This window comes from Musca autumnalis, unplaced genomic scaffold, assembly GCF_047663935.1.
Source record: "Musca autumnalis isolate F117 unplaced genomic scaffold, ASM4766393v1 scaffold_1, whole genome shotgun sequence".
Classification (NCBI taxonomy): domain Eukaryota; kingdom Metazoa; phylum Arthropoda; class Insecta; order Diptera; family Muscidae; genus Musca; species Musca autumnalis.
In genome coordinates this window covers 16,489,674-16,497,857 of record NW_027411644.1, presented here as the reverse complement: position 1 = coordinate 16,497,857, position 8,184 = coordinate 16,489,674, and positions in this window count along the sequence as shown.

Below are 8,184 nucleotides of genomic sequence, written 5' to 3'. Positions count from 1 at the left end.
ACCAGACTTAGATGAGGTTCCAATATGGACTCAATCGGTAAACTCCTTCGAGTACCTTCCACACAAAATTTCGGAAAAGTTCAGTTTAGGACCTGCTCTCGAATCGCCATGGTTTTTGTTGTAAAATCTACAAGATTTCACTGTCCCCTATACGAAGGTACAAGTTTCCTCAGGGGCAAGTCCATACTACCTGAAAAAATAGCCTGAAAGTTGAAAAACAAACCCTATGACACCATATGTGTGGGTGGAAGCGCAAGATAATTCTCGAACGGGAATGCCATTTCCCGCCAAAATTTGGCCTTCGTAATATTGTTTCCAAACTTAGTTTGAGTTCGTATATAAGTCATATCGGTCCACTCCTTCAGGTACGTACCCCCCAAAAGTCCATACCTTACACATTCTCATAATGTCTACCAGATATAGATCAGGTTCAAATATGGACTACATTTGTCCACTCCATTCCGTACCTCCCACACAAGATTTTTGATAAGTTCACTTTAAGTCCTGCTATTGAATCACTTTGATTTTTGTTGAAGCAACTTACCAGCAACTTCGCTGCCTTAATCACATGGTAAAAGTTGTTTCAGGGGCAAGTCCATACTTCTTGAGAAAGCAGCCCGTAGGGTGTAAAAACTCCCTATGGCACCCCCATGGTCTATGTCGGTCCATTCCTTTAAGTACCTTTTCCTCAAAATTTTTGAACTTTAATCCTAATCAACATTTTTGTCGGTTCATACGACCAAAATTTTGAAACCCCCTAAATACATAAGTTTTTTGTGAAAAAAGTGTTTCAATTTGCACAGGCTGAGGGTATATCTCTGTCGGCTCAGCTGACTGATACTTTCTTACTTGTTTCAGTTATCTAGTTTTGGTTTCTCTGTGTCCAGATTCAAACATTCTACAACCTGAACTGTTTGTGTCCGTAAAAAATTAAGAGATTGGGTTTAGTGTCCACATGCTGGCCATGCGTTGGGTATGGGTATTTTTTGTTGCGATGGATGGGGTTGGTCTCCCAATACGACATTCATACGTTATACATTTGAACCGTCTGTGCAACATGCATGAGATACTGCATCGATACTGGATACATATCGCCCACTGGTGTCATGAGAAGGCACATACATTCAATTCTCATGATGGCATTCTAATAGGTTTGAATATTCTTTCACTGTGTTCCTCTGACATTTGCACACCATACTGGCGCCGCATAGCTTACGACAGGCAGGCCTATTGATTTGTACGATGCCATCAAGGCTTATTTGTCAGAACCCCAAGTGCTGGCGGCCAGCTACTTGAGAATTTTGTTCCTACTTCTGATTTTGTCGCAAAACAGCTGTGGCTTGCGCGGACGACTTAACATGACATCAAACGTTCCACACAATATCATCGGGTAGAAAGTGGTCGGAATCAGGACATTATATACAAATGTGTTTAACGAGAAGTTTCATTTCAGCCGGCCATGTGGATTTAGCAGTGGATATTTTCATATTACTCAAATAAAAGAGCTGTACTAAGTCAGCTATGTAAATATCTAACCTATCACATTTGACATCGACGATAGAACCCGATGCCAAGATCGTACAATCATCCGCATGCATTACGGTCACTATGAGTCTAGTGTATGTGGAATTTGTAGAGGTTAATCATTTCCTGAGATATCATTCCGTTTCACTCAAACGACTGACATCCATACAAATAGTTGATTATCCAAAGTTTCAAACAAGCCTGTCATGGTAGACGGTATCGATGGCCTTAGATAAGTCAAGAACCACCATGACTGTTGGGTCGCCCGACCTGTTCTTCCCTCGACTGATTGTTTGAATATTACGGTTATGGCTTTTTGACATTTTTCTCAAAAATGATTTCATGTAGTGAGAATAAATGAACTTTTTCCTATTAATGCCTAAAATAGCGTTAAATCCATTTTATTATAGACAAACCACTTTGAAACAATTTTAAAAAATTCCAATGAAACGAAAAAAAAATTTCTAAAATAATAATTTCCTGTTGCACGAATGAATGACCTTTTGCCTATTAATGACGAAAATAACTTCTATTCCATTTAAATATTGAAAAAGGTCCCGCACAAACCACTTTTATTTTTTATGATATATGAAATAAAGTTAAATATAATGTAAATGATATATGTATATGTAATGATATGAGGATAAAATTAGTGAGAAAGAAACGGTTATGCCATTTTGGTTATGTCGTGTGCACCTATACCTTAATTTCAGATAAATATCGGCATACAGCAACATCAAAAAAGTTCCAAAATTCTGAAAAAATAAAAACTTTAAAAGCTTTTTTGATCGAATTACTTTATTATTAAGATTTTATGTAATCTTAGGTAAAAACTCATCGAAATATCATACAGGTATACGAAGTTGTAAAAAGTCATAACCCTAGTGAATATGGCCTGTAATGTTGTTGTGGTACTATGCATTTTCCGGAATGCCTGCTGACGTTGGGCAACTGGGAAACTACTTCTCATCATGGGGAGTAGTAGTTCCTCTTAAATATTCGCTACTGGCAACAGAATCGAGATCGATCTGTAGAATTCGCCTCTGTTGAAGTAAAGTCTTCTCTATGTCCTTGAACAACTTGTCATGATAGATGGTATCAAAAGCATTAGATATGTCAACAGCCACCATAACATTTCTGTCGCAAGCCATCTTCTAGTTTAGTCATCTACTGATATGTATGGGTATGATGTTGTGGTACTGTGAATCTTCCATAATCCATACTGATGTTGAACAACTGAAAGTCAGTTTTGCCTCATGGGGATGAGAAGTGCCTCTAGGATCTTCGCTACCGGCGACAGTAGGGAGATCGGCCAGTACGATTTGCCTCTGTTGACATCCTTGCCTGGCTTCAGTAGCGGGACCAACCAACCAACTTTCCTGGCTTCTGGTCCCATATGGGTGGCTAACTATTGGTTGAGGACACTTGCAAAATACTCAAGCCCGGATTCATCCAGTTGCTTAAGCATTGCCAATGAGATTCCGTGTGAGCCTAATGCTTTCGATGATATCCTCTTCGGCAGAGATTGTTCTTATATGGCGCTCCTATTCACCCGAGGTGCTCAATAAATTGCCATTTAAAATAACACGCGCATCTCTTCGGATCTGTCAATGTCACCCCGTTCTACCATAATTTTCTTCCGGTTTCGAGAGTGATTTAACCATTGTCCAAAATTTACTTAATACTGTATCAGATGGTCTAGCCAATTAGAATGTTTACTTCAAGAGTAAGCTTCCCAACTCGTTGGTTTTCGACATTCGTACGACACTCAGTTATTAGTTACGGTGATTGGTAAATTTTCTGAACCTCTGACATTCGGATTTTCCATGCTTCTGAAAAGTAAAGCGGTCAGAGGTTATGAAGTCGGATGGTCTGTTAACGAAGATGGAGGATATGGCATTTATCAGACAGCGTGCCACAATGTCTGGTGAGCAATCTTAGTTTATCCTCGTACAAACTACGGAACTGTCAATTTGCTCAACCACCGTGGACATTGCCTAGGACGGAATACCAAAGCCCTTGATGAACATTGAAGTCCCCTAGTAAGAGACGGTTATTGCCCTTCTTAAAGTGAACCAACCATCCATGGTTGGGGTAAATTGCAAAGAAGCAGCCTACAACTTTGGACGATAATAGAAATATGTACAGGTATTGAAGTATCAATAATAGGGTTATGACTTTTTGAAATTTGTTCTTAAAAATGATTCCCTGTAGTGAGAATGAATGAAATTTTACCTGTTAATGCCTAAATAAAGTTAAACAATTTTTAATATAAAAAAATGTTCCACACAAACCACTTTGATTTTTTTTAAATACTATTTTTTTTTTTCTCAAAAATAATTTGCTTTTGCACGAATGAATGACATTTTGTCTTACTTACTTACTTAGCTGGCCCAATACAGAACATTTGTTCCATAGACAGAACTAGGAATAGATCTGCATTCCTCTCTGTTTTTCGTTTCGCTTTTTTGGAATACCGCGCTTTTCATTTCTTCATCCACTTGTATGCTCCATCGAAGCTTAGGCCTGCCGATTCTGCGTGCACCGCCATGTGGCATGTATTCTTTTTGCGGGTTCATCATCGCTCATTCTTATTATATGGCCTAGCCAACGCAAGCGTTGCATCTCGATACGTTTCACTATATTCATCTCTTTGTATAGCTAATATAGCTCGTGGTTCATACGACGTCGATATTCACCGTCAACGCAAATCGGCCCATAAATCTTTCGAAGAATTTTCCTCTCAAACACACCAAGCACTGCCTTATCTGCTTGCGCAAGTACCCATGCTTCGGAGCCATACATTAGCACGGGTAGTATCAGCGTTTTGTATAGTGTTATTTTTGTTTGACGAGATGTGGATTTGTTCTTAAATTGCTTACTTAAACCATAGTAGCATCTGTTGGCCAATACAATTCTTCTTATTTCACAACTGATGTTGTTTGTTGTGTTTATGGCAGAGCCGAGGTAGACGAAGTCTTTAACTGCCTCACACACAGTTGGTCCGAGCCCAATGGGCGCATTGCGCGTCGACACCATCAATTTGGTCTTTTCGCCGTTTACCGCCAGACCCACATTCGCAGATTCTGCTTTGACCTTCCTAAAGGTATCAGTTACTTCCTTTACTGATCGTCCCATGATGTCTATGTCATCAGCATAAGCAAGTAACATGTGGCTATTGGTGTAAATTGTGCCATTTTTTTTGACATTTGCATCTGGTATTACCTTTTCCAGCAAAATGTTGAATAGGTCACACGAAAGGCTGTCTCCTAGTAGAAACCTCTTTTGGTACTGAACTGTTCGGAGAGGTTCTTTCCAATTTTAACTGATGACCTAGTATCAGTTAAAGTCATCTTACAAAGCCGGATGAGCTTTGCGGGGATACCAAATTCAGACATTGCATGGAATACCTTTGATCGGAGGGGACTGTCAAATGCTGCTTTATAATCGACAAAAAGGTGATATGTGTCGATCTGCATCTCTTGGGTCTTCTCAAGGATTTGCCGCAGGGTAAATATCTGGTCAATGGTGGACTTGCCAGGTCTAAAGCCACATTGGTATGGTCGAATTATTTCGTTAACCATTGGCTTTAGTCGTTCGCACAATATCCCTGACACTATCTTATAGGTAATAGGGAGAAGACTTATACCCCTATAGTTGGAGCATACGGTCTTATCTCCTTTCTTGTGGACGGGACACAGGATGCTCAGGTTCCAATCGTCGGCTACGCGTTCTTCCTGCCAGATGGTGCTAACTAGCTGATGCATACACCTTATCAGCTCGTCGCCTCCGGTTTTAAACAGCTCGGCTCCGGCTGCTTTATTATTCTTCAGACGGTTGATTGCTGTTTTTACCTCATCTTGGCCGGTTGGTATACATTCTATACTATCTTCTGGGATTGGATCTGTGGTATCATCGTTTTCGCTACTATTGGATACCAGCAGATTGGAAAAATGTTCCTTCTATATCCTGAGCACGCTATCTGTATCTGTTACCAGATTACCTTGCTGGTCTCTACAGGATGATGTGCCTGTACCAAAGCCATCTGTTTGATTTTTCACTCTTTGGTAGAATTTTCGGACTTCATTCTGGCTGCTGTACATCTCGATTTTTTCACACTCCCGCTTTTCCATTTCTCTCTTTTTCTAGCGAAAAAGACGTTTCTCTTCTCTCCTTTTCTCCCGATATCTCTCTCGTGCGCTACGCGTTGCTACTGATTGTAAAGTAGCTCTATATGCCGCATTTTTCTCGTCGGTAGCAGAACGACACTCCTGGTCATACCATGAATTTCTTTGTGGAGGTCTCTGGTATCCAAGTACGGATTTTGCGGCTGTTTGCATGGAGTGGGCAATATTTTGCCATTGTGTTATAATGTTATCGGGACAAGGAGTGCTCTCAATAAGCAATTGGGCTAGATGAGTGGAATATGCTGTGGCTATCTGTTGTGTTTGCAGCCTATCGATGTCCAACTTCCGCGTTGTGTCTGTTTGTGCTTTATTTGCAACGTTTAGACGGGTACGTACTTTTGCTGCAACAAGGTAGTGGTCCGAATCAATGTTTGCGCCTCGGAACGATCGTACATTCAACACGCTCGATGAATGTCTTCCATCTATCACAACATGATCAATTTGATTACTTCTTCTTTGATCTGGAGACAGCCAGGTGCCCTTATGAATATCAAGATGATTAAATCTGGTTCTGCTAACTACCATGTTTTTTGCAGCTGCAAAGTCTATCAGCCTCATACCAATGTCAGATGTTTCACTGTGGAGACTGAAATTCCCGACTGTTGGGCCAAAGATGTTCTCCTTTCCAATGTTGGCAATAAAATCACCTAGAATAATGTTAATGTCATGGGCAGGGCAACGGTCATAAGTTTCTTCTAAGCGCTCGTAAAATATATCTTTGGTCTGTTCGTCCTTGTCATCAGTGGGAGCATGTTTAGCTTGTATTCGAATTGCAGCAAGTCCTTCATTCACTGGGGTGAAGCTGGATACCAGATGTTTTAGTCTCCGACTAACTACGAATCCGCAACCAAACTCATGCTTTACGTCATGGCAGCTATAATACAGTGCGTCATCTTTAGGTGTTGTTGTGACGCCTTTCCCAATCCATCGTATTTCCTGTATGGTAGTAATATCGGCCATGTACTCTCTATAAAGAGTGCGAACATTCCAGGTGCAGATTCGCAGATCATTGTCCTTAAAACGTTTGCGGGGTTCGTCAACTTTAGAGGGGTTTGTTTTTCTTTTCTTTCGTTTTTTCATAGTAGGCTGGTTTTTCTAGGGGAGGGTTACTAACCCGACGCCCAAACCCAAGTTTTTAACGTTCTTATGGGTGAACTTGAGATGAAAGAGGGACCAAGATAAATCTTGGGCTTTGCCATGTTAAAACCGGTCGGGACCGTTCCTTGGTATTTTCCATCCCCTACGTCAGCCTAAAAAAGTCATAACCACAATCAATAATTCAAAATTTTCATGCTCCCGTTTTTCCATTTCTGTATTTTTCGTGAGGAAAATACGTTTCTCCTTTTCTTACAATATCTCTATTTTGAAATACGAATTGCTATTGATAGCAGAGTAAGAAGCATTCTTCTATTCGGCAGCGCGACACTCCTGGTCATACCACGGGTTCCTCGGTGGATTTTTTTGTTATTCACATTTGGATTTTTCGGCTGTTTGCATGGAGTAGACAAGATTTTGCTGCTCTGCTGATACGTTTTTTAAACGAGGAGTGATTTCATAAAGTGATTGAGCCAGTTGAGTGGAATATGCTGTGGCTTTCGGTTGTGACTGCAGCTTACCTGTGTACATATGGTAAATTTCAAATTTCCTTTACAATTACATAGAAAAAAAATTAAAAATTTTTTTGGCGAGCACATCCGCCATTTTTGGTACATGGGTTACGAAAAAAATCGTGGTTTCAAATCTGTTCGCGTTCACAAAATTGGATGCTGCACTCAAAAGTTATATGCGGTTTTACTCTCTTGTAAAGAAAAAATATTTAAAAATTCCTATTGTGTTGTTATATGAACATGTTTTTATGAATCGTTAGCAGCATTTGATATCTATCCGTAGATGCTAAAATAGTTGCTAAATTTATTTTTATTTTCGCGGAAAATCAAAAAATGTTGAAGAAATCTTGGAATAAATTTTATTTATTCTAAATCAGAGTCCAAAAAATCTCTAAAAAATAATTTAAAAATACGTACAGAATCTAGACAACGCGTAGAAAAATGTGAGACCAAAATTAAAAGGTTGGCGTTTATAACTTGCATATTACAGCTACAACAAAGAACGGAAACTTATTGTTGGAAATTATTTCAAAAATATATTTTTGGTAAAATACGAAAAATTTGAAAAATAAATGTTGGGAGTTATTCTATTATTTCGCTAAATTTCGATCCAAATCCTGAATTATTTTGCTTAAACTTCTACGAGAAAAGTAATTAGTCATCGTGAACGTATATTTGCTTTCTGTGATAAGCAATAGAAATAAGAAGTAGAGAGTAATATTGAAATTACAATCAAAGAAAAAACATAGAAGTTAAAAACCGAATAATTCGCGAATTGGTTTAAATCGGTTGAGGTGCATGTGCTTTTCGGATACAGGGAGTCCATGTCTATCAATATGCATGGATTTTCCCATGTTTCATTCAGC